This window comes from Carlito syrichta, unplaced genomic scaffold, assembly GCF_000164805.1.
Source record: "Carlito syrichta isolate Samal-C Ts95f unplaced genomic scaffold, Tarsius_syrichta-2.0.1 Scaffold301937, whole genome shotgun sequence".
Classification (NCBI taxonomy): domain Eukaryota; kingdom Metazoa; phylum Chordata; class Mammalia; order Primates; family Tarsiidae; genus Carlito; species Carlito syrichta.
The window spans coordinates 326,731-353,684 of NW_007246033.1; the positions used below are offsets into that span (position 1 = coordinate 326,731).

At 37.5% G+C, this 26,954-nt stretch overlaps 1 pseudogene; it reads right to left on the bottom strand.

Moving 5' to 3' along the window:
• LOC103258032 overlaps nucleotides 1–25,566 on the bottom strand; it is a 75,486-nt pseudogene extending 49,920 nt beyond the window's left edge.
• Nucleotides 25,567–26,954: the final 1,388 nt, after the last annotated feature.

The window sequence follows — 26,954 nt, forward strand, 5'->3', positions numbered from 1 at the left end:
AAAAAAAAAAAAAAAAAAAAGAATAAGGGCAAACATTGCTGGAGAGAAAGAGGTTGCCAATTATCTTTGCTAAATGATAGCAAGGTAGCCATGCTTTAAAAAATAAATCTATAATGTTGACCACTGCATTTGTTTATCGATCTCACCACACTACTGATGCCATCATTAAAGCAGACATTACAATCACTTTTTTAGATAGATGACACGTCATCAGTCACATCATCATCCAAAGTTTCTATGTGGAGCAGGTTCTTGACATAGTGGTGGGAACTGCACTCTGTCAAGAGAAGAGGTATATGTAGTGTGATAAACTGCATAGTGATTTTCTATAGGTCAACCTCTTCCTTGCCTGATCCATACACTAACACCCCTCACACCCCACCTCCCTCTCCACACACACCTTAAGAACCTGATAGTAAATGTCTAATATGATAGACCTAATAATGTGGCTTTTGTGTTAAGAGAAATGAAGTTGGTTACCACAACTCATTTTTAAAAATCAGATTTATTAAGATGTAATTCATGCATGATACAATTTACCCATGTAAGCTGAACAGTACCACAATTTTTAGTATAGTTGCAGATACATGCAACCATACTCACAGTAAATTTCATGTTAAAAAAAAATTTCACTGGGTGTGATGGCTCAAGCCTGTAACCTCAGCACTTTGGGAGGCCAAGGTGAGAGTATTACCTGAGCCCAAGTGTTCGAGATCAGCCTGGGCAACTTGGCAAAACCTCATCTCTACAATAAATTAAAAAAATGAGCCAGGTGAGGTGGCTCGCACTTGTAGTTTCAGCTACTTGAAAAGTTGAGGAAGAAGGATCTCCGGAACCCAGCAGGTCAAGGCTGCAGTGACCGTGAGTGTGCCACTGCACTCCAGCCTGGGCAACAGAGGGAGACATCAACTCAAAAAGAAAAAACTTTCAATAGCTTTAGGGGGTGCAAATGGTTTTTGGTTACATGGATGCATTTTATAGTGGCAAAGAAGTCTGGGCTTTAAGTGTATCCACTTCCTCCACCTATGTACGTTGTACCCAGAAGGTGACTTTTCAACCATCCTTCTTTTGAGTCATCATTGCCCAATATACCATCCTGTATGCCTTTGTAGTTCTTTAGCTTAGCTTCTGCTTGTAAATGAGAACATGTGGCATTTGATTTTTCCATTCCTGTATTACTTCACTTGGGATGATGCTTTCTCATTCCATCCAAGTTGCTGCAAAAGATACTACTTTATTATTTTTTATGAGTGAATAATATTCATTATCCACTTACTGGTTGATGGGTGTTTATGTTGATTCCACATCTTTGCAATTGTGAATTGGGCTGCGATGAACATATGAGTGCAGGTGTCTTTTTTAATGTAAAGCACAGTCAATTTGAGAAAGCTTTCATCACAGCAAAGATAAAACTTGTACCTTTTAGGTATCACCTCCTTGTTTTCTTTCCTCACTCTCAGCCCCACAACCCTAGATAACCACTGATTTACTCTCTGTCTCTTTATAGAATTTCCTATTCTGGACATTTCATACAAATGGAATTATATAATTTATGTTTTTATTGTTACTGGTTTCTTTTCTTTAGCATAATGCTTTCAAGTTTCATCCATGTTGTAGCATGCATCAGTATCTCATTTATTTTTATTGCTGAAAAATGTTTTAGTGTATGGCTATACCATATTTATTTATGGACATTTGGGTTACTTCTACAGACTTTCTCTCTTTTTTGTTGTTATATCTCAACTATGCAGTGCATCAAATCATGTAATTAATTTTATTTTGGATGAAATTAATGGTTTATTAATGTTTATCCATACACTAAATTTACTGTCTTAAGAGAGTGGGATAGCTTAGAGAATTGCAAACAATATAGAGATGTCACCATAACCAACAATATGTAGGGCTAATCAGTTTCAAATATTAAAAAGTGAATACCAGGCCAGCAACACTGGAATGAGTTACCAGTGCTACGAACTGCCCAGGCTTATTAGAATGACTAGAGTCAGTTTGCCTGTTCCTTTCCCTGCTGCTAACCAGCATTGACACTTTACTTGCAGATTGAAGAACAGGTAAGGATTAAATCATCAAGAATTCAGAAAGTGAATTCTTTACTTATTTGTTAACAATCATTTCAACTTGAGTAAACACCTCTTAAAGAACATAGCAGCTTTGAAACCACTGCCAAAATATTGGGGTGAATAAGCTTTTTTTTTTGTCTTGGCAGAGTGTACATAAACATACAATGTCTTGCTTAAATATTCATAGACTCCCAGTTCGCTGTACAGTAACTTAATAATAAAATATTTTGAAGAGGGAACGATGCTGTGGAGCTTGTGATACCACTAATGGATTTGAAGAGGATGCTAATGCATTGTAGGAGGAAGTGAATTGAGCTCTCGTGTGTAAAGGAGGATTATAAAATATAATTATGAAAAAGCAATAGTGGCAGGCTTGAGAAAGTTCTGTTGATGTGTGGGTATTACAAACGACATGTTTTGTTGATGAGAAGGAAGGCTTAGATGGATATTTACTGTGCTAGCAATCTTTGTTATCCGGAAACATGGAATGCATTATAGAAATGGCCATTTTGTGAACTCCAGAGTGAAAATTAAATAGTGTAAGATGGAGGCTGACAAGACCCATGCTGCTTTTCATTTCGAATAGCAGTTGTCTAGGAAGGCGAGGCTTTCATATCAAGAGCTTCAGGAAGCCCTTATCAAAGTAGAGGAGAAACTTTTATTGTAAAAAGAAGCGTAAGGAATTCTAGATAATTGAATAATTTACAGTATCCTGCTGGAAGTAGAGGAAGCCTGAGGACCGTTCTGAATATTATTTCCTGGGTATAGCTTTGACAACTTGTTATAATTTTGGGCATGAATGGGAGTGGTTAGACTGGGGTATACAATTAAACAATTAAAACTTTGACTTTTCTTTTAGTTTCTGTTTTTATTTTTTATAGACAGGGTCTCTCTTGGTTACCCAGACTGGAGTGCACTGGTGTGATCATAGCTCACTGCATCCTGGAACTCCTGGGCTCAAGTGATTGTCCTACCCTAGCCTCCCAAGTAACTGAGACTACTGAGTAGCTGGGACTACAGACGTGGCCACCATGCCTGGCTAATTTTTCTATTTTTTGTAGAGACCAAATTTTGCAGTGCTGCCTAATCTCGAATTCCTGGCTTCAAGCAATCCTTCACGTTGGCTTCCCACAGTGCTGAGATTACAGTATGAGCCACTGTGCCTGGCTTTTAGTTTCCACTTCTGATCTCACTGCTTTACCTAAGGCCTGCTCCTTCAGGCAAAATGAAGAAATACTCTTAGGATATGTATCTAATATTTACTGGAAAAAAAGTACAATGCCCAGTAACTTAATAGATGATGCAAGAGCGTTAAAGAGACAGATCTTAATATACATAGCATTAGTTTCAAACCACAGCCCCTTCCCTTCTTGGGAAATTCTTTTTTTTTTTTTTTTTTTGAGTTGGAGTCTCACTCCATTGTCCAGGCTAGAGTGCAGTGGCATGCTCATGGCTACCCAATCGACCTGCTGGCTCAGGTGATCCTTCTGCCTCAGCCTTCCAAGTAGTGGAAACTGCAGGTGTACGCACTACCACGCCCTGCTAATTTTTTGATTTATTGTAGAGATGAGGTCTTGCCAAGTTATCCAGGCTGTTCTTGAACCCATGGGCTCAGGCAGTCGCCTCACCTCAGCCTCCCAAAGTGCTGGGATTACAGGGTTGAGCCACTGAGCCCGACCTGGGAAATTCTTTTTTTGTTTGTTTGTTTTTTGAGCTGGAGTTTCACTCTGTCGCCCAGACTGGAGTGCAGTGGCCGCTCCCGGCCACCACAGCCTCGACCTGCTGGGCTCCGTTGATCCTTCCGCCTTAGCCTTCCGAGTAGCTGGAATTACAGGCGTGCGCTTCCATGCCCGGCTAATTTTTTGATTTATTGTAGAGATAAGGTCTCGCCAAGTTGCCCAGTGGGTCTCGAACCCGCGGGCTCAGGTAATCCACTCACCTCAGCCTCCCCAAGAGAGGGATTACAGGCTGAGTCACCGAGCCCGGCTGGAAATTCTTAATTATATGATTAAAGTTCAGAGTTTTACTCTTATCTTTTTTTTTTTTGAAAGTCTCTCTATGTTGCCCAGGCTGGTCTTGAACCTGTGGGCTCAAGTAATCCTCTCAAGTAGCTGGGATTACAGGTGTGTCTTACTGTGCTTGACTTGCTCCATCTTTAAACAAGGGGAATATATGAAACAGGAAGAAAGCTTATTTTTCAGAAGCACAAACCTACATGAATGTTGCCCTTTAAGGGAGCTATTTGGGAGAATAAATGTGTGTTTAATAATTTTGACATTGTTTAAAACACTTATGAAATGTTATGCTTTTATGAAGAAATTGTTTAAAAGTTATTAAAATTCAAACACACAGAAAATATATGCAACACTAAGTTTAAATCATTGTCAACATTTGCTGTTTTTGGTTTAACTCTTTTCTCCCTCTCTCTCTCATTTTATACAAATAACATCTACTGATATATCCAAATTTTCACCATTTATTCTCTCTTTTTTTTCCTGAGGAAGCCACTTTTGAGAAACTGACATGAACTTTTCTCATACATTTTAAAAGTTTTTGACATTTATGGATGTATCTGTATAAATATATGTAATACATGTAATATATGTATAAATATATGTAATACATGTTGACAAAATAACTTAAAAATATACGTTTTTGGTGTTTCTCTGAAGGTGTTCTTTTGCAGCTTGTTTTTTCCCCAGTAACATGTTTTAGTGTTTGTATACATACATGCTCAACTATTTAAACTGCTTTATTGCATTCCATTGTATTAATAAACCATAATTTTTCCCATTAATATTTTCTTGAAATATTAAATATAAATATTATATAGTTCATAATTTAACAGCTATTCAGGTTTTTGTCCCATTTTTATTTATGTACTTTGCTCACTTTTTGACTGAAATTTTGTTTCTTGATTTTTTTATAGGAATTCTTCCCATGATCTCATAGTATTAGCTTGTCATCTGTACAAAATCTCCCAATCTGTGGTCTTTTTTATATGTTTTTCCTTTGCTTAAAGTGTCTTTTTCACATTGAAGATTTGAAATTGCATTGTTCTCAGATTTATCATATTTTCTTTTATCTTTTATGGTTTCATGTTTATTTAAAAATTCTCCTCTACCCTGATATCATAAAATTATTCTTTTATATATTCTTCTAAAAATTGCATTTAAGTGTTCATCCACTGGTGTGAGAAATGTGCACATGTATCTTCAATGCAAGGTAGAGATCTAGTTGCCTCTTTTACCATACATCTATAGTTATTCCATCACCATTTAATTGAATAACTCATCATTTCCCTGGGGATTTTTAAGGCCACCTCTCTCATACACTGAGCTCATATACATTCAATAACCTGTTTCTAACTGAGCAAATAGAGTAGAATTACTCAGCTGTGAGGTATGTTTCATTTTATTTATTTATTTAGTTGGGAGTCTCACTCTGTCGCCCAGGCTGGAGTGCAATGGCACACTCACAGCCACTGCAGCCTTGACTTGTTGGGCTCAGGTGATCCTTCCACCTCAGCCTTCCAAGTAGCTGGAACTACAGGCATGCGCCACCATGCCTGGGAAATTTTTGATATATTGTACAGATGAGGTCTTGCCAAGTTACCTGGGCTGGTCTTGACCCTGTGGGCTCAGACAATCCTCTCACCTCAGCCTCCCAAAGTACTGGGATTATAAGCATGAGCCACTGCATCCGGCTGTTTAATTTTAATAGAGACTATCAAACAGTTTCTTATGGTGACTGTACAATTTTGCATTCCCAAAGGCAATCTATGAGCATTTCAGTTGCTCTATGTCCTCACCTGCCTTGGTATGGTCAGTTATTTATTAATTTGAAATATTAGCCATTGTAATAAGTATGAAACAGTATCTTATTGTGCTTCAGGTGTTTGTTCGTTATCCCTATCATTTTGGATAATGTTTCCGTTCAAAATTTTGTCTACTCTTCTATTGAAACTTTATCTCCTTATTATGGAGTTTTGAGAGTTCTTTATTCTGGATACACACACACACACACACACACACACACACACACACAAACACACACACACACATACATATATATTCTGGATGTGGTTCTTTGTTGGATATGTGACTTGCAAATATTTTTTCTCAGTTGATAATTTTCCTTTCATTCTCCTATGTAGTCCACAGAACAGAAAAATTAATTATGATAAAGTTTGAAATATCATTTATTTCTGTCTTTTATTTGTTATGTTTATAGTATTGTGGCGAAGAGTTCTTTGCCTAACCCACGATCAAAATTTTTTTCTCTGTTAAGTTTTAAAAATTTTAGTTTTACATTTAGGCCTATGATCTATCCAGATTTAATTACTATGATAGGTGTGAGGTATAGGTTGATTAGTTTTTTAAATACAATTGTCCAATTATTCTAGCAATATTTATTAAAATGACATTCTGTGAGTTGCCTTTACAACTTTTTTTTTTTTTTGAGTGGGAGTCTCACTCTGTCGCCCAGACTGGAGTGCAGTGGCCACTCCCGGCCACCGTAGCCTTGACCTGCTGGCTTCCGGCGATCCTTCCATCTCAGCCTTCCGAGGAACCGGAATTACAGGCGTGAGCTACCATGCCTGGCTAATTTTTGATTTATTGTAGAGAGGAGGTCTTGTCAAGTTGCCCAGGCTGGTCTCAAACCTGCGAGCTCAGGAAATCCACTCGCCTCAGTCTCCCAAAGTGCTGGGATTACAGGCTGAGCCACTAAGCCCAGATTCTATATAGGTTTTTAAAAAATTTCCTTCATCAGTGTTTTGCAGATTTTAGCATACAGATGCTGTACATATTTTGTTAAGGTTATACCTAAATGGTGCTGATCTTTAATTTCTACTTCCAAATTTTCATGTCTAGTATGTAGAAATGCAATTGAAATGAACTAAATTTATATATTTATTTACAATTATATGAAGTAAATTTATATATTTTTTACTTTTAACTAATGAAACGTTTAACTATGAAGTAATTTTCATTTTGTCTAGATATACTTTTATTTCTTTTAGTACTTTTTATCGTAACTTGTAAATTTGTAAAGTTTATCATGACAAAATTTTACTTACATTTATTTCTTGTTGCATAGAAATGCTATTACATTTTGTATATTAATTCTGAACTCCATAATATTGCTAAACTCTGTGAGTTTAATAATACAGTTTAATGCATCCAAAATGTTATCATTTAACATGTAATTAATATATAAATTATTAATTGGATATCTTAATCTTCTTTTTATATGAAATCTTCAAAGTATAGTGTGTATTTTACACTTACAGAAGACCTCAAATTGTATGACTAATTCCCAATGGTTAAAGTAAAATTTTTTTGGGGGGGACAACCTCCCCGGAATTTATTTATAAATATTTGTGTTTTTATTCTTACATGTTTAAACTTCAATCACTGTCAAAGTACCCTTCATTTGATGCGATAGACCTATCAAGATGCTTTCTCCACTGCTCAAAACACTTTTTGAAATCATCAATTTTGATGCCTTTTAGTGTTTCTGCCGTTTCTTGTTTCACCTCTTCCATATCAGCAAAATATTTCCCTTTGAGGACTTTTTCCATCCAGGGAAACAACACAAAAAATCACTTGGAGCAAGAATGGGTGAATAGGGAGGGTGGGACGCAGGGTCATGCCCTGTTTGGTCAAAAACTGCTGAACACTTAGCGTGGTGTGGATAGGTGTGCTGGTCAATCAACCATCATAAAATGGGAAATGTCAGAGTCACTGCACTGACTCTCCAAAAAAAAAAAAAATTCACAGATATCGAATGCAGACTCTCACAACACTAGCTGGTACACTGATGCCAATGGGTTCTTCCTAGCAGAGGAAGTCTGTGCTACCAAGGGCCTGCCTTCTGAAAAATAATTGTGCTTTTGAAGGGTCTTCCCTCAACTTGTTTTTCTTTGGTACATGTAGGACTCAACAGTCCTGTTGCTGTTGTTTTCTATAAATGGGGTTTCATGAGTTGCTGCTTAACCAATAACTAATAGAATATTCTGGACTTTTCAGAAAATAGTCATTTGCCTTCCATCACAGTAAGAGGGCTATTAAGACAGCACTTTTTCTAACCTCAAATAAGTGCACAGTCTTTCTGAAATGCCAACATAAGGGAGATCTTAGCTACTATGGAATAAATTTACTCACTCAAAACTGTTGGCTAAGGTGATTTTGTATTTCTTAACAGTTTTCCAAAATATCTTGAACAGGAATAGTATGATAGATGTACGTCTACAATGGTTGAAAAGAGTTGTGAGCTTTCTTATTCATGATAAAACCTCATAGGAATAGCAAAAATTCCCTGTGGAAATCCATTAGCACAGTGGCTAGTGCTGGATAATACAGATTCTGGTAAAAATACAAATGTATTATTTCATCTCCAAGCAGTAAAAAGTATACTTTTACAATGTTTTGTACTTGTATTTCATGATATTAAAGCAGTGATGTTAAAACAAAACAAAAAAAAATTGCAATACCTACAGTCCTAGCTCCAGGAGAAGGCAGGAGGATTACCTGAGCCCAGGAGTTTGAGGTTGTGGTGAGCCAGGATTGTGTTACTGCACTCCAGCCTGGGTGACAGAGTGAGACCCTGTTCCACCATGGCCAAAACAATGAATTCTTACCAAAGCAATAAGAGTTAATGAAAAGAATTTATATTGCTTCAGTTTTAAAATTTACATTAAAATTAATTAAAATCAAATTAAAAATTATGTCCACTAGCCACATTGCAAGTTCTTATTAGATACATGAAGCTAGTGATTGCTTTATTAGACAGTGAAGCTTGGATTCTGATATCTTCCATTTTTCTGTGTAATATTCGTGGTTTCATTTTAACTTTTTTCATCCTTCTGTTTTTTGAACATATTCCATTGTTCATTTTTTTCCAATTGGATGATTATTTCATTATTTTTAAAATGTTCTTTCATGTTAATATAATCACTTTAAGGAGATTATAATTTTCTTCACAGTACTGCCTTACATGTATTTCATTGTCATTCAGTTTTACATTCATTCTAATTCCATTTTCATATCTTCCATGACTCATGAATAATTTAAGAGTGTTTTCTCAAATTTATGAATGTATGAAAGGTCTTAGTAATTTTTTATTATTTTACTTTTATTGTATCACAGAGAATTTAGTGGGTATAGTATACATTCTTTGGTATTTGTTGAGACAATTTGTGGCCTATGTTCTATCTATCTTCAAAAGGTCAAGTTCTAAATTTATTTCATATCTTTGCTAATTTTTAGTCAGTGTGGTTTGCTAGTTATTAAAATCTCCTACTATAATTGTTTTGTGAATTTCATTGTAATTTTTTATTTTAAAGATCTGGGGTACCAGTTCAGGATTAAATAGATAAGTGGTCATCGTACAGGTAAAGTTTGGGCTTCCCTTTGGTCCCCACTTTTCCTGGTTTGAGATCAGGTACCCTTATTGATGCTATGTGCCTACCCTACCTCCCCTAGCAGCATCCTGCTACTGCCAAACCCTTTCTTAAAACATTACGATAAATGTTCAGTGTCTACTTATGAGTGAGAAAATGTGGTACTCTGCTTTTTTGTTTTGTTATAATTTTCAATAATATACTTGAATTTTTTAAAAAAAATTTTTTTAGAGCACACAGTTCAGAGATATAATGCCAAGAACCTTAAGTGAGACACTGGGGGAAATGTCATGGGAGACAAGCCAACAAAGTTTGTGCTAATAAGCAGATATTCACAGTAGTGAAGTTGGGTTCATAGCTCTGAGGAACCTCTGAGAAACTGTTCCCCCAGGAACTGGGGGAGGCTGGGAGATTTATGCACTGACTTCATCTCTAAAAGTTGTTCTGGGAGGTTAACTCCACATATCCAGAATGATTATCTGTGCAGTCAGAGAGCTTATGAGAGATCTCAAGCAGAAAAGAAGAGAAACAGGTACAAGCAGTTGAGGAGCTGTCAGAATATAGGCAACCCATAGCAGCTACAAGGGAACTCAGATGGACAGAGGGACATTAATACTACCTAGATTTAATTTAACTATGGCTAAGCTTAGTTTTTCAAGTCTAATTTAAGAATACCAATTTTTCAACTAATGGTTTTTTGTCCATTTACAGTTATTTGGATTTTTGTTCCCACTTCCATCTTCTATGCTATCTATTTATTACATTTTTCTTGCCTTTTTTTCTCCTAATATCTACTAAATGCAGTACATTTTGTTTATCTTCATTTTTCCCCTATTACTAGTTTTGAAAATAAAAATTTTGTTTGTATTTCTTAATGACTATCTTTAAATTTTGAAGAAGAAATATTTAATTTGATCTAAAGTTGAATATTGGTTATCTTTAACTATTTCAAAATGAAGGAAGTTAAACTTTTTAATCTGAAAATCTTCCACGCCATATATGGGTAAATGTTGTACAATTTTTTTTCTTTTTTTTGGAGTTGGAGTCTCACTCTTGTTGCCCAGGCTAGAGTGCAGTGGCATGCTCACAGCCACCGCAGCCTTGACCTGCTGGGCTTAGGTAATTCTTCTGCCTCAGCTTTCCAGGTATTTGGATCATCAGATGCACACCACTACTCCTGGCTAGTTTTTGTGATTTATTGTAGAGATCAGGTCTCACAAAGTTGCCCAGTCTGGTCTTGAACCCCCGGGCTCAGGCAACCCTCTCTTAATTTACACTTTTCTTACATTTAGTTACTGTTATTTTATGCAGTCCATGCTTGCTCACTGATTTACTGGTTCAGTACTGTTATTTGCATTTTACTCCTTCAATTTGGGTTCAATTTTATTTTTCATTAAATTTATCTTAGTACTTCTTTCAATGAACATTAGTAAGTGGTAAATTTCCTTAGCTTTTCTCCTTTCTTTCCTTTTTTATGGTCAAAATGGTGTTATCTTTCCCTCACTCTTAACAAATGAATAATAGTTAGACACAATTTTTGTTTGATAATTATTTTCTATAAAAACATTTTCAAGGAGGAGGGACCAAGATGGCCAACAGAAGACATTGCAGGTTTGCAGCTCTCAGCAAAGAAACCTATTTGGAGGAGTGGATCTAGGGTTGTAAGAATTGACCTGAAAACCCAAGCTTAGGTCTAGCAGATGGTCACCTGGGAGACATGGAGGATAAGCAGTTCCAAGCCTAGATACTCCTAGAAGTAACCTCAACACGAGATTGGGAGACAGTCTTTGGAGATGGAAGGGGTGAGTGAAAACAACAGCCTTTCTTCTTTACATACCTCGTATAAGCCTCTGCAGCCTCAGCCAAGGGAGAGACAGCCCAGGTCCTCCCCAAAATACCCTTCCTATCCCAGCCCAGCGCGGAAGATTGCCCTGCAGAGAGACAAAGGCATTGGCAGGAGCCATGTGAAGCCTGAGGAACCGCAGTTCCCAGAAGCCCTGGCACCGTGGCCATGACCCACTCATGGAAAGGCTCAGTGGGAAACACCCTATAGGAGTGGTCTGTGCTGCATGTGCACTCCCCCTTTCCTCCCACTGCAGCACCCAGTAGGGGGTGATGTGACCACTTTAAGGATGTTTCTACTGTGCCGGCAGCCATTTCAGATTCAGGTCAGGGCTGCAGATGTGGCCGGTCCTTAGGGGGCTGCAATGTTGCAATAGCCTCACCCATGGAGCAAGGCAGGAACTAAGACGTGGGCCACCTCTGTACAGCACAGTAGTAGGAGGCTACTCCACACCCTCAAGAGCACCTGAACCAGGGTAGAGCTACATGGCTACACCTGGTCACCTGCCAGTCCTGCTTAGGAGATATGCTGACTGGGAGGAGGCCATCAGAATTCCAGCCAGAGAATCTTGCACATGTACTGGAGAAAGCATAAAGTCTCTGAATGAGAAAAGGTCTTGCCCCATTCTTGCCAGACTGCACTGGTGAAGCAGTTCCAGAGTTTGCCGCTGGTTCACCACCCCACTTGCCGCTGCTGCCCCTGCCACCGGCAGACTCAAGGAGGGAGGTCAGACAAAAACAAACAAAACACACAAATTGCCACCAAACAGTAGCAAACTTATCTAAAAATAAAATAACAAGAAAAGAGTCTGCCCTTATAAATGAAGAAGAACCTGAGAGAAAAACAAAACAAAACGAAAAACAGCAATCCCCAAAGACTTAATGAGTTGATACACATAAAAGGGCTTTCCTGATCCTAAGTAATGGAACCTATCCAGAACAACCTTTCCCTGATGACAGATAGAATTCAGATTATGAATGACAAAGACACTGAACAAGGTCCATGAGAAAGTGGACACACAAATCATCCAGGTCATGACAACAGCACAGGAAGTGAAAGCTGAGCTGGCCATTATAAGAAAGGATCAAACTGAACTTCTGGAAATGAGAAATTTTCTCTTGAAATTTCAAAACACAATAGCAAGCCTTAACAGCAGAATCACTGGGTCCAGTGGCTCATGCCAGTAGTTCCAGCACTTTGGGAGGTGAGGCAGGAGGATTGCTTGAGACCAGAATTTTGAGAACAGAATAGTTGACCAGGTAAAGGAAAGACTCTCAGAGCTTGAGGATCAATCAAACTAATGAATTAACCCAATCTGATAAAAACAAGAGGAAAAGAGCTAGGAAGAACGAGCATAGCAAATAAGAGGTTTGATATTATGTAAAAAGATTATGGTTGATTGATATCCCTGAAGAGAAGGGGTAACTGAGAACTCTCTGGGACAAGCCTTCTAAGATGCCATTCAAGAAAAATTTCCCTATCTCACCAAAGAGGATGACATACAGATGCAAGAGCTTCAGAGATCTGTGAGGTATTATATGAGAAGACCATTCCCAGGGCACATAATTATCCATCTTGCCAAGATGGGCATGAAAGAAAAAGTCCTAAAGGCAGCTAGACAGGGTCAGGAAGTCTCATCAGAATTGCAGTAGAATTCTCAGCAGAAACCTTACAAACCAGAAGAAACTGGAGTCCCATCTTTAACATACTTAAATAAAAACAATTTTAGCCAAGAATTTCCTAACCCCCAAAGCTAACGATACCATTATTGTTGAATACTTTAATACTCTGCTAACAGCCTTAGACAGATCATCGAGGCAAAAAACTAACAAGAAAATCTGGAACCTTAACTTGACACTTGACCAACTGAATCTAATAGATATCTGCAGAACATTTTATCCAACAACCACAGAATATACATTCATCTTATCAGCACATAGCACATACTCCAAGATTGACTACATATTTGGACATAAATAAAACAAGAACAAATTTTAAAAAGTCAAAATAATACCAAGCATCTTCTCAGACCACATTGGAATAAAAATAAGCATCATCACCCATAGGAACTCCCCCAAACACACAAATACATGGAAATTAAACATGCTTCTGAATAACTTTTGGGTTAACACAGAAATCAGGGCAGAAATAAAAAGATTCCTAGAAACAAAAGAAAACAAAGACAAAGCACACCAAATCCTCTGGGATACTATGAAAATAATGCCGAGAGGGAAGTTAATAACATTTCATGTACATATCAAGAAAATTGAGGGATCTTAAGTAAGCAATCTAATATTGCCCCTAAGGGAGCTGGAAAGACAAGAGCAATCCAATTCCAGAATGAGATACTATGCTGCTATAAAGAACAAAATTATGCATTATGAAGCAACGAGGATGCAGCTAGAGACTATCATTCTAAGTAAACTATCACAGAAACAAAAAACTGAATACCACATGTTCTCACTTATAAGTGGGACCTAAACATTGGACATGAAAGCACGAAGGTGGGAACAGTAAAAGCTGGGAAGTGCTAGAAGAGGGAGAATGGGATGGGGGGATAAGAGGCAAACAACAACCGATTGGGTACTGTGTCCACTACTAGGAGGAGAAAGGGCTCACTAGAAGCCCAAACCTCAGATTTACCCAATTTAGTCATGTAGCAAACCATCACAGGTACCACACAACTCTAAAAAAAAAAAAAACAACCCAATAATTAATTAATTAAAATAAAATATTTTAAAATATGATTTGACTTGCTTATGACCTCTATTTTCTGTTGTCTAATTAATTTTGCCACTTTGTAAATAATTGACTTTTACTTTCGGTGGCCTTTAAGTTTGTTTCTCTTTTCTTTTACTCTTTGGTTTCACAGTAATGTTTTTGGGTATCATTTTTACTTATGGATTAACTGGACACATATCTTTAATCTGAGAACTTATGTCTTTTCATCTCTTCTAAAAAAATATTGTCCACTTTCTGCTTGCATATTACCTCCTTCTATTCTTTTTTTATGGAACTTGCTTTAGTCATGTATTGAAATACCTTGTTTTGACTTCCAGCAAGATGGCAATGGGACAGGTCGAACTGTGAGAGTGTCCACAAAAGCCAGTGTCCATGTAGGCATGTCCAGTAGGCATGTGCTGCTGAGTGAGTGAAAGTCTGAATGAGGGGAGACTCAGGTTCATGCACCCAGGGCTTTCCTCTGGCGGTGACTGTAACTCACCATGTCCTGAGATTGGAGCTGCTAGTGTGCAGGATTGTATGTTATTCTCGGGACTCTTCTGAGAAAAGCCTGCCTAATACAGCTGATTCTCATCACCTGGTGCCTGCCCACACCATTACCTGTGACAGAAAAGCAGCTGGAGGCCCAATCTGACCCATGGAGAGAGAGAGCTGGAGAGGAGCTCCACCCTTGGTGAGGAAACACAGACTGCAGCCATTTTTTCTTTCTCTATCCCGGATCCAGGCAGTGACCTGCATTACCCCATCCAGCTCCATCCAACCTCCAACTTGGAACCTAAGGTCATTTCATCAAACTTGGAGAGACAGAAGCCCCTCCCCCATGCTGAATCAGACACAGACACATCAGATCTGAGTGGGAGACTTGACAGGTGGCAAGCTGGGTGAGTCCAGATCTGATCCTCCTCTCACAGAAGGCCTGGGGCATCTGACCCAGGCTGAGAGCAACCCTATCAGCTTATGCTGAGAGTAGAGGGGAAGGGCTGGAGATCAGAGCTGAAAGGAAGTTGGACTTATAGGCACTACTTCAGAGTGAGTTTTTTTTTTTTTGGTCTGTTGGTTTTGCTCATTTCTGTTTGTTTGTTTTTTGTTTTAATTTTTTTCTTTCTCCTTCTTTCAGTTTTTGATAATGTTTTCATACTTGCTTTGTTACTGTTATGTTATTGGTTTTTTTTTTTAGACTTCCTAATTGTGTATGAGTATTTTTGAGGAAGAGTATAACAATAGGGGGGGTTTTGTCAGTTTGTGTGCTTGTATGTTTTAGTTTTTTTTTTTTTACTCTTTTCTGTCTTTGTTTGTGTCTCTTTTCATTTGTTAGTTGTTACGTCTGTCTGTTTCCCCTCTTACTTCTCTCTCCACCTTCCTCTCACTCCCTATCCTTCCTTTTGCCATTCTTTTCATTTTTCTCACCTCATTTTGCTTTCAGGGAGCAAAAGTATACCGCCACTTCATGGACAGATTGTAAGGAAGTGGTGAATGGGTTCCAGGGAGCCCACACACCAGTCAGTGGATATTGGGATCTAAAGATAGATTCCGAATCACAGCTCCCCCCTCAATTAAATCTCAAAACTGCAAAAAAGTACAGCCTCCCACCACTAGTCCAGCTCCAAAATTGAACAAAGCCAGAGGATTCACATAAGGAAGAATAGGAGATTGAGAAACCAGAAGTAAAAAATACCTCTTCATCCCAGAACTAAAGAATTAAAGAAGGGGGTGGGGGAAGGAGGGAGGAAAATCTTCTTTTGGTTTTTCTTCATTTGTACTCCAGTGATCCTTCCGCCTCAGCCTTCCAAGTAGCTGGAACTACAGGCAGGAGCTACCACGCCTGGTTGATTTTTGATTTATTGTAGAGATGAGGTCTCGCCAAGTTGCCCAGGCGGGTCTCGATTCCACAGGCTCAGGCAATCCACTCACCTCAGCCTCCCAAGGCGCGGGATTACAGGCTGAGCCACCGAGCCCGGCTAACTCTCACATTTCAATAATTAGCCTGAATGTGAATGGCCTAAATGAACCACTGAAAAGACATTGAAAGGCAAAATGGATAAAGTATCATGAGGCAGAAATATATTGTCCCCAAGAAACTCATCTCACCAAAAAGGACACTCATAGACTCAAAGTAAAAGGATGGAAAACAAAATTTTAAGTGAATGGAACACAAAAGAAAGCATGAGTTACAATCTTAATATCAGACAAAATAAACTATCAAAAAATAAACTATCAAAAATTTAAAAAGATATGGAAGTCACTACATAATGATAAAAAATTCAATCCATCAATAAGGAATATCTATCCTAAACATATATGAACCCAACATAGGAGCACCAACTTTCATAAAGCAGCTTCTAGGTAAACTTTAAAAAGATATTGACTCTAACACTATCATAGTCGGGGATTTAAAGACCCCACTAAAAACCATAGACATTATCAACGCAAAAAATCAACAAGGAGATCTGGAACCTCAACATGATGCTTGACCAAATGGACTTAATAGATACTTACAGAATACTCCACCTAACAACCACAGAATACACATTCTACTCATCATCACATGGAATGTACTCTAAGATTGACCACATTCTTGGCCATAAATCAAGTATAAACAAATTTCACAAGGTTTAAATCCTGCCATGCACCTTCTCAGGCCACAGTGAAATAAAAATTAATATCAACACCAACAAAGCTCCTCCAAAACCCCCAAAGACATTGACACTAAATAGCATGATGCTAAACTACTCTTGGGTTGACATGGAAATTAAAACAGATTAAAAAATACCTGGAAACAAATGAAAATGAAGAAACATCTTATCAAAATCTCTGGGATGCCATGAAAGCAGTAATAAGAGAGGAATTCATATCTCTACAAACACATATGAAGAAAATGGAAAGATCACAAGTTAACAGCCTAACAAATCACCTAAAGGAGCTGGAAAAGCAAGATCAACAAAACCCTAACTTCAGCAGAAGAATCCAGATCAACAAAATAAAAGCCCAAATTAGGGACAGAGAAGACAAAAAGATAACACAAAAAAATCAATGAAACAAAATGCTGGTTCTTTGAAAGGATAAACAAGATCGATGGTCTCCTAGCTAGACTGATGAAGAAATAGAGAGAAAAAACCCCAATAAACACATTCAGAAATGCAAAAGATCAAATCACAACTGACCCCAAAGAAATACAAACGATTATTACAGACTACTATGTGCATGTATATGGAAACAAACTTGAAAACCTAAAGGAAATGGATGACTTTCTGACATCATGCAACCTCCCCAAGTTGAAACAAGAAGAAATTGAGACCCTAAACAGACCAATAACAATCCAGGAAATTGACTATATCATAAGAAAATTACCTATAAAAAAAAAGTCCTGGACAAGATGACTTTCCAGCAGAAGTCTACAAAACATACAAGGAGGAACTGATACCAATCCTACTGAAAGTATTCCAGGCAATCGAGAAAGATGGAACTCTTCCCAAATCATTTTACAAATCTAACATCACATTGATACCCGATCCAGGTAAAATTCCAACAAAGAAAGAGATTACAGGCCAATATCCTTGGTGAACATTCTCAACAAAATCCTAGCAAGTCGGATTCAACAACACATCTCAAAAATCATCCACCTTAATCAAGTAGGCGTCATCCCTGGGATGCAGGGCTGGTTCAACATTCATAAGATCATAAACGCAATTAAATACATCAATAGATGTAAAAACAAAAACCAGATGATTATATCATTAGACACAGAAAAAGCTTTTGATAACATCCAGCACCCTTGAACATCTAGGCATAGATGGAACATACCTTAAAATAGTAAGAGCCATCTGCAAGAAACCCACAGCTAAAATACTGCTAAACAGACAGAAATTGGAACCATTTCCCCTGAAAACCAGAACAAGACAAGGATGCCCACTCTCACCCCTCCTTTTCAACATGATTTTGGAAGTCCTAGCTAGAACAATCAGACAAGAGAAGGAGATCAGCGGTATCCAAATAAGAAAAGAGGAAGTCAAGTTATTCTTCTTTGCAGATGACATGATTCTATACCTGAAAAACCCAAGGGAATCTGTCAAAAACCTCCTTGCACTGATAAAGTACTTTGGCAAAGTCTCAGAGTATAAAATCAATGTGCAAAAGACTGTCACATTTCTATACACCACCAACAAACAAACAGAAACCCAAATAAAAAGCAAAATCCCATTCACAATAGCCAGAAAAAAAATCAAATACCTTGGCATATTCCTAACCAGAGATGTGAAATACCTTTAACAATGAAAACTACAAAACACTGCTCAAAGAAATCAAAGATGGCACAAACAAATGGAAAAATATTCCATGCTCATGGTTTAGAAGAAACAACATTGTTAAGATGTCCATCCCACCCAAGGCAATCTACAGATGTCATGAGATACTCATTAAATTGCCAGAAGCATTCTTCCCAGACCTGGAAACGACAATACAGGAATTCATAAATGACCATGAATCACCAAACAATCCTCAGCAAAAAAAGCAGAGCAGGAGGTATCACACTCCCAGACTTTAAACTCTATTATAAAGTTACAATAATCAAACCAGCCTGGTATTGGTACAAGGACAGGCATATAGACCAAAGGAACAGGATTGAGATTCCAGAAGCAAAACTTCAATCTCTCAACAACTCATCTTCAACAGAGCCTCTACCAACAACCACTGGGGAGAGGAGAACCTATTCACTAAAGGGTGCTGGGAAAACTGGCTGACCACATGCAGAAGATTCAAACAAGATCTATCACCATACACAAAAATCAACTCTAAATGGATCAAAAACCTAAATATAAAACCTCAAAGTATAAGAATCTTAGAAAATGTGGGAGACACCCTTATGGAAATTGGAACTGGTAACCTATTCTTGATCAAAACCCCAAAAACCCATGCCGTAAGAGATAAGACAGACAAATGGGACCTCATCAAACTGTCAAGCTTCTGCAAAGCCTAAGAAACCATCAAAAGAGCAGGGAGACAGACCACAGACTGGGAAAAAATATTTGCCTACTGTATTTCTGACAAAGGCCTAACATCTAGGATCTACAAGGAACCTAAACATGATGAAAAGAAAAAAACAAACAGCCCTATTACAATTGGGCCAAAGATATGAATAGACAGTTCTCAAAAAGACATACAAGTAGCCAACAGATACATGAAAAAATGCTCAGCCTCACTAGTCATCAAAGAAACGCAAATTAAAACTACACTGAGATATGACCTAACTCCAGTCAGGATGGCAATCATCAATAACTCAAAAAACAACAGATGATGGAGAGGATGTGGCGAAAAGGGAACACTCCTACCCTGTTGGTGGGAACGTAAACTAGTACAGCCTCTTTGGAAAACAGTGTGGTGATTTCTAAAAGATCTAAAAATTGACCTTCCATACCACCCTGCAATCCCCCTACTGGGAATATACCCGGAAGAACTCAAATCACTCTATGAAAAAGATACCTACACATGTATGTTTATTGCGGCACTGTTCACAGTAGCAAGAACATGGAACCACTAGTGCTGTCCATCAAAAGAGGACTGAATAAAAAAAAGTGGTACATATACATACTGAAATATTATGCAGCCATAAAGAAGCACAAGATCATGAGTTTCACAGTAACCTGGATGGACTTAGAGTCTATAATACAGAGAGATGTTTCACAGAAACAAAGAACTGAGTATCACATGTTCTCACTTATAAGTGGACCTTCAGTAATTATCATAATACTATAAGAAAAGAATTGGCAGTAGCGGGAAACTGCCAGGAGAGGAGTGGGAAAGGGGATTGGCAGTAGTAGGAATCTTCCTGGGGAAGGGAGGGGGCATACCTCATCAACAAGGGAGGATACCTGCATAATGAACATTTGTATGCCTAACCCTGAACTGTAACCCACATCTTTAAAATAAAAAAAATTTAAAGAAAAAAAAGATACCTTGTTTTATGTATTATGTCTCCTCATCATTGCTTTATATTTTCTGTCTTTGTTATTTTCAGTGATTAATTCTGTGCAGTTTCCTCAGTTCCATATTCTAGCTGACAAATTATCTCAGTTATTTCTAATATATTCTTTAAGCTAACTGTTGAGTTTTTAATTTCAATGATCACTTCTAAAATTTGTATTAGTTCTAAATGACTTTTCTTTTTTTCAATTTTTTTCTAATGCTTTATTTTAGCCTAAACTGCTTGAAACTAGATTTTATGTTTTTCATTATTTTACTCATTTTCATTAACTTTCTGATTTTTGTTTTATCATTTAAAATTTTTGCAACTCTAATCCTGCTTAGGCTTGCATATGTTGGGTTGATTGTTTTTTATTAATTTTTTCATTGTGACCACATCTTTTAGGTCAGGCTTATTCTTTCCATGAGAATCCTTTGTGTTTGAGTTATGGAAGTGTCTATGTGCCTCAGGACTACCAACAGAACATGACCAAACTTTGTATTAATTCTCAGTTTGAAGCTTCCCAGCCCTTGTGGTAGTATCTGACAAAGAAGAAAATATCTGGGTTTATATTTTCAAGATAGATTTTTGTTTGTTCATTTTGCTTTTCCAGCAGAGCCCAAACAAAGATAATATTCCTTGACCTTTCTTCTTTTTTCCCTAATCCTATTGGCAGATATTTTCCCATTTCCTCTCTTTCTTGTATATTCTCCAAGGATACAAGTTATATGAGCTGGTCTCTTTCCTAACTGCCTTTTTTTTTCCCACAGAGGATGCCTTCCCTTTGGTTATCACATGGATTCTAAAATCCATCTTTTAAATGATCAAGATAGAATTCTTCTCTTTCCCCCAAACAAGACAACTGCAGAGTATGTCCATGTCCTATTATTTGATTTGATTTTTAGTTTCTTTTTCTTTCTGGCTCCTATAGATTATCTTCTAATTCCTGAAAGCCTGACTAAGCATTCAAAAGATGTTTGGCTATCTTTTTTTTTTTAATTGGAGTCTCACTCTGATGCCCAGACTGGAGTGCAGTGGCACGCTTCTGGCCACCGCAGCCTCGACCTGCTGGGCTCCAACGATCTTTCCGCCTCAGCCTTCCAAGTAACTGGAACTACAGGCATGCGCTACCATGCCCAGTTAGTTTTTTTGGCTATCTTTTATCCATTATTTGTATAAGTTTGCATTGAGCGTCTTCAGACTTAGTATGTCACATTGCTAGAAGTAGAATTTCTGCAGTAATTCTTTGTAATAAATCACAGAAAACCCTTATGACTAGCAGACTAAATAATTGTATTAGTGAATAGTCATATATTACATGCCCAAGATTGCAAATGTTCAAATAATAGCCCACAGGGACTATGCCACTAAATTTGCCTCCACTCTAAGATTTGAAATTGTATTCTATGAGAATGAAATGAACAGAACATGTATTTTTCCAATGTACATTATGCAATGCTGTCATATTATACAGAATCTGTGACATTAAGTAGACCAAACATGAAAGCCCAATGTTTGAGAATTTTTCTCTGTATCCAAGAGTGCTGCTGAATAATTCAGAGTCATAACAAACAGAACAAACTTATCACATTTATCACATTTTAAACTACACTTTTAGACTACCCAGGGTTTTGGGATTTCTTGTCATTTTTCTCTTTATTTTTATACTATATATTCTCTTTCTGAGATAATCTGACAAGTAGCTGACAATGATTTAAATAGGACTTAATCTGGTCACCAGAAAAAAAATGCAGAAGCTCATCTTACTCAAACTGTGAAATCTTGTGTTTTCTATTTGTAATGGTAACCCTCAAGCCTGTGATATAGGAATGAAGTCTTAAGTATGTGTTTATTTGTCTAAAATTGCAAAATAAGTCAAAGTAGTCCATTTTACCATATAAAATAACCATTTCATAATTTTATTTTTGAACGATTCCTAAAATGACTAAAACAATAACACCAACCCTTTGAAGAATCAGAAGCAATTCAATAGTTAATATATTTAAAAAGTTAGCATTGTTCAATGTAGTATAATTTTACTGACCTTCAAAGAGAATCTCTTATAGAGAAGCCACTCCTAAGTAGCCAAGAAGTAGTCACTTCACCTGACTATACTAGGGGAGATTGTCAGGCAGATTACCTTGTAGTCAGGCAGATTTTCTTGTAGGTTTTTTCCACTGGCCATGAAGAGAGAATGTATAGAAATGGAGCAAGAAGCACAAAGCTTCTTACCTTAAATAGGCATATAATCTCATAAAACTCTAAAACAGTAAGATGATTAAAACAAAGTGAATGGACAGAGAACAAACAGAACCAGGCACAGGATTACAAGGATTCTAACCCTAAAATTAGAGTCTATTTGTACTCAGGATGATTAAGGGAGCTAAACAAATCACAAACTTTTTGAAGGCAGAGACTGTTTAATTTAATGTTCCTGTTTATGTTCAGAAAAGTACTTTATAAATAGCAGCATCTTATTCAATGTGTGTAATTGAATAAATGGAAAAAAAGTTGGGTACAGGCAGTATCCCATTGTACTTAAATATATTATAGCTTTTTGATTCATTTGAGTATGTCTCTCTATTTGGAAACATTTTGTAGGGTTGTTTAATTATGTTGTTATTTTAATATTAGCCAAGATTTTTAAAATTTTAAATAAGTATAATTGGCTGTATAATCTACTTTAATCTTTTATTCTTCTCATATTTATTCATAATTGGAGACAATTTATTAAAATTTTACTATTCTAAATAGTTACCACCACCCCCCTGGTTGAGGTGACTTGAATTGTAGGTAGAGCATATTTTATTTCATAAATTAATTTTAATTTTAATTTTATAGTTGTAGGGTACATGTGAAAATTTGCTACATAAGTCAAGTGCAGGGGAGGTTTTGGCTTCTAGAGGGGTAGGGTATATTTTTTAAGACTCAATTCTATTATCAGTGATAAATGTATCACAGATTTATTAGTAGAACTTTAAAAAATATTTAAAGATATAGGCTTTATTTCAAGATAATATAGAGGAATAAGAACTGGCAGGTATGGCCTAAGCATTGATTAAATAATCTGTGAAAGGTATTTTCATATTCAAAGAGCTACATGTAGATATTGATAATGTCATCATCATTCTGTATTTATTGGACAACTTTAATGTTATCAGTTGGATAAGAAAATTGCTGGTTCTCCGTTTACTGCCTTACAATGTGTTTTCCTTTGGGGACTAATTGGTATGATATGCATTTTAAGTTGCTTTTCCTGTTGATGAATGATGATCAATGATGACTTGGTGAGACTTACCCAAATATTTGTCTAGTTTGTGGCAAATGATTGGCCAATGTTTAAGCAAGCAGCCTATTAAAATGAAGAAGAGCTTTTCTTTCCCTGTGAAGACAATTGCTTACCAATGAATTAAGTCCTTATCTTCTACCTCATTTTCACTGTACCACCCATGGCTGTATATCTTCATTTATGTATGTCATATGATTATTTACAACTATCTATCTATCTATCTATCTATCTATCTACCTAATTTCTAGTGATCTATTGACCTTACCCATGTAATAAATCAACAAATTGTGAAGGTAAAATATAAATACAATTGGATAGTAAAGATAAACATGTAAAAGAAAAAAGTAGATATATTAAAGATCATTTAGAGAGACAGAAGAAATTTGACAGGTACTTGTGATTAGTTGGTTGCTATAGCTGTGGCTAAATTGAGCTCTGTGTTTCACAAAGGACAAAGCACAATCTAGTCTTGGCACAAAAACAATATAGGAACCCAGTGGGTTAGATGGTATTTATTGAATGGTAATTAGGGAGGCTACAAGTTATTTTGGAAAGACAATGACAATAAATTCTGGAAGGAATCTATTATTTGGATCTCTATGTAAGGGATATTGAGTAACATGATAAATGATGTGTTTAGTTATTTTGTAAAAGATGCACAGTCCTTTCACAAATGCAAGCTAGCGTGTGCTGACTATAAAAGCTGAAGTTATAACATGAAATTGTAACACAGTGAAGGCATTTTTCTAAAATCTAGGTTACTAGAGTCAGTACACACTGTTTCTGATGATCAAACTAATTCAGAAACAGAGAGTTTCCTCCTGCTCCTTTGGTTCAAAAATTAGAGTTTCAATCAACTTCAGTATCAAAGTTAATTCTTGATTAAATTATCTGACCACACTAAAGGAAAGGTATTTTGCAAAAAAAAAAGTGTATTGTTTTAGATACCAGTCATATAGATGGTTGTGAAATATTTGAACATCACTTTTATTCTTACCTATGGAGGTTAGCTGTGAGAATGGTTATAAATAAGGCCATTGTTAATTAAAAATAGAGTTTAAAGATCGAGTATGGCAGCTTACTCCTGTAATCCCAGCACTTTGGGAGGCCAAGTAGGAGGATCACTTGATGCCAGGAGTTTGAGACCAGTTCTGAAAGCATAGTAAGACCCTATCTCTACAAAAAATGATAATTAATAAATAGATAAATGAGTAAATAAATACATGCATACATAAAAATAGAGTTTAGTCTCTTTAGGTGCTTGAACAAGTACTCAGAGAAGATTCTAGCATTCTGGACACACAGTATGAAAGAAAAGCTGTTTACCTAAAAAGAAAAAATAATGCAAGCACCGGTATTACCCAGTTAGACACTTTAAACCATCAAAGAGCCATGTAAAGCATCTGACTTTAGAAGAACTCTATCTTCCTTTCAGGCTCATGAGCAGGAATTGGCTCATGAGATACAATGTTGTTTAGTCGTTAGCCCCATTGGTAGTTAACTAGGAAAGACCTAAATTCAAATCCAGTTCCAATGTTCTTTACCTTTGGGATCTTGGGTAAGAGATTCTTTTTTTTTTTCCCCCTGCAAAAAAGCCTTATTTTCATTTGGCCCAGGGTTTGGGAGAGGGATCCAGGATAGTTAAAAAGTTGCCTAACGGCTGGAATGGGAGGCTCAGGCAGAAATCCTGATACTTTGAGAGGAACCCCCCAGAGGTCACTGGGCTCCTAGTCAAGCTTGAGTGTGAGCCTTTCCAAGCCCAGCCTCACCCAGCCTAGCCTAGGGGCCGGCCAGCCTACGAAGGTCGGTCAGGTGGTGGCCCATCTTCTTGATGAATTTCACTTCATCTAGGAAGTGGCTCTCTCGGAAGTCACAGAGATGGGGGGTCTGCGTGGGCAGATCCCAGGGCATGAAGATCCAAGAGGGCTTGGTTCAGGTTCTTCTCCAGGGTCATGGCAGCTTCCATGGCGTCCCGGGTTTCCTCCCACTCATCTTGAGACGGCTTCTGGATATCCAGGAAAAGGGCGCGGTGGCCATGCTGGTTTTGCGTCTTCAAGACACGGTGGGCACCCCCCCGTTTCTCCTCGGCTAACTGGCAGAGGAGGTGGCCCAGGCCTCCAGAGCCACATCTTTGCAGTCAAAATAGAAGCCCAGAGAGAAGTAGGTGTCAGAGGCCCGCAGATGCAAATTGACTCGGCGGTTGACCACTGCCTCCACCTCGGTGGAATAATTCTGGCGAACCTGGGAACTCATGGTTGGTGGGCAAGAAGGAGCTGACCGCAACAACGATGTTCGCTGGTCCCAGAAACAGGAGGTGGCTGAGAAGGTTGTCTCGGAGGTTGCAAGTGGAGAGTGATCACAACTGGAAAGGTGACCGTAGGGCTGTGGGAGAGTGGAAGAGAAGGAATCCTTGGGTCTCTTCCGTCCAAACAAGGTTGAAGCAAGAGACAGATCCACGGGACAGCCGAGCGCAGTGTCGTGATTCTTTTTTTGATTTTAATTTTAATTTTAGAATTGTAGGGTACATGTGAGGATTTGCTACGTAATATATTGCATGAAGGTGAGGTTTGGGCTTCTAATGACCCTCTCCTCACTAGTAGTGAGCATGGTATCCAATGGACAATTTTGTATCCCTTAGCCACCCTCTTTACCTTCTTCTTTTAGCAGTGGCCAGCATCTGTTGTTTCTGTCTTTGTGCCTATGTGTCCAGTGCTTAGTATCCACTTATGAGTGAGAACACGTGGTTTCAGTTTTTTTTGTTTTTGTGATAGTGCACTTAGAATGATGGTCTCCAGCTGCATCCGGGTAGCTGCAAAGGACATGATTTTTTTTTTTTAATGACTGAATAGTATTCCATCATGTATATGTACCACATTTTCTTTATCCAGTCCACCCTTGATGGACATCTGGATTGGATCCCCTATTGTGAATAGTGCTGCAAATGTATTTGGATGTCATTTTGGTAGAGTGATTTGTGTTCTTTTGTATATATCCCCAGGAGTTGGATTACTGGGTTGAATGGTAAGCTCTATTTTCAGTTCTTTAAGAAATCTCCAAACTGCTTTCCACAAAGGTTGAACGAGTTTATATTCCCACAAACAGTGTACCAGCATTCCTTTTTCTCTGCAGCTTTGTCAACACCTGTTGGTTTTTGACTTTATAATGATAGTCATCCTACCAGTGTGAAATGATAGCTCATTGTAGTTTTGATTTGCATTTCTCTGATAATTAGTGATGCTGAACATTTTTTCATATGTTTTTTGGCTGCTTGTATGTCTTCCTTTGGGAAGTGCGGCAAGTGGCTTTTTAATCCTAAATTTCCTTCTCTATAAAGCAAAAGCACTACTACTAAAACAGGGCCTTATTGTGAGAATGATATGAGGCAGTGTACTTACATAATGCCAAGTATGCATTAGGTACTGAACACTGTTATCTATAATTATTAAATAAAAAAGATTTCCCCAGATACCCAAATGAATTGATCTGATTTTGAAAAATAATGCCCAACTGGAATATATTTGCAAAATACACTAGTTTTATTTTAACGTGGCTAATACCAACTGTTGTTTCTAACAAAAATTAGCTACTAAATGCAGTCATTTCTTACCCTTAGCTGCTATTAATAAGTATACTTCATCAGC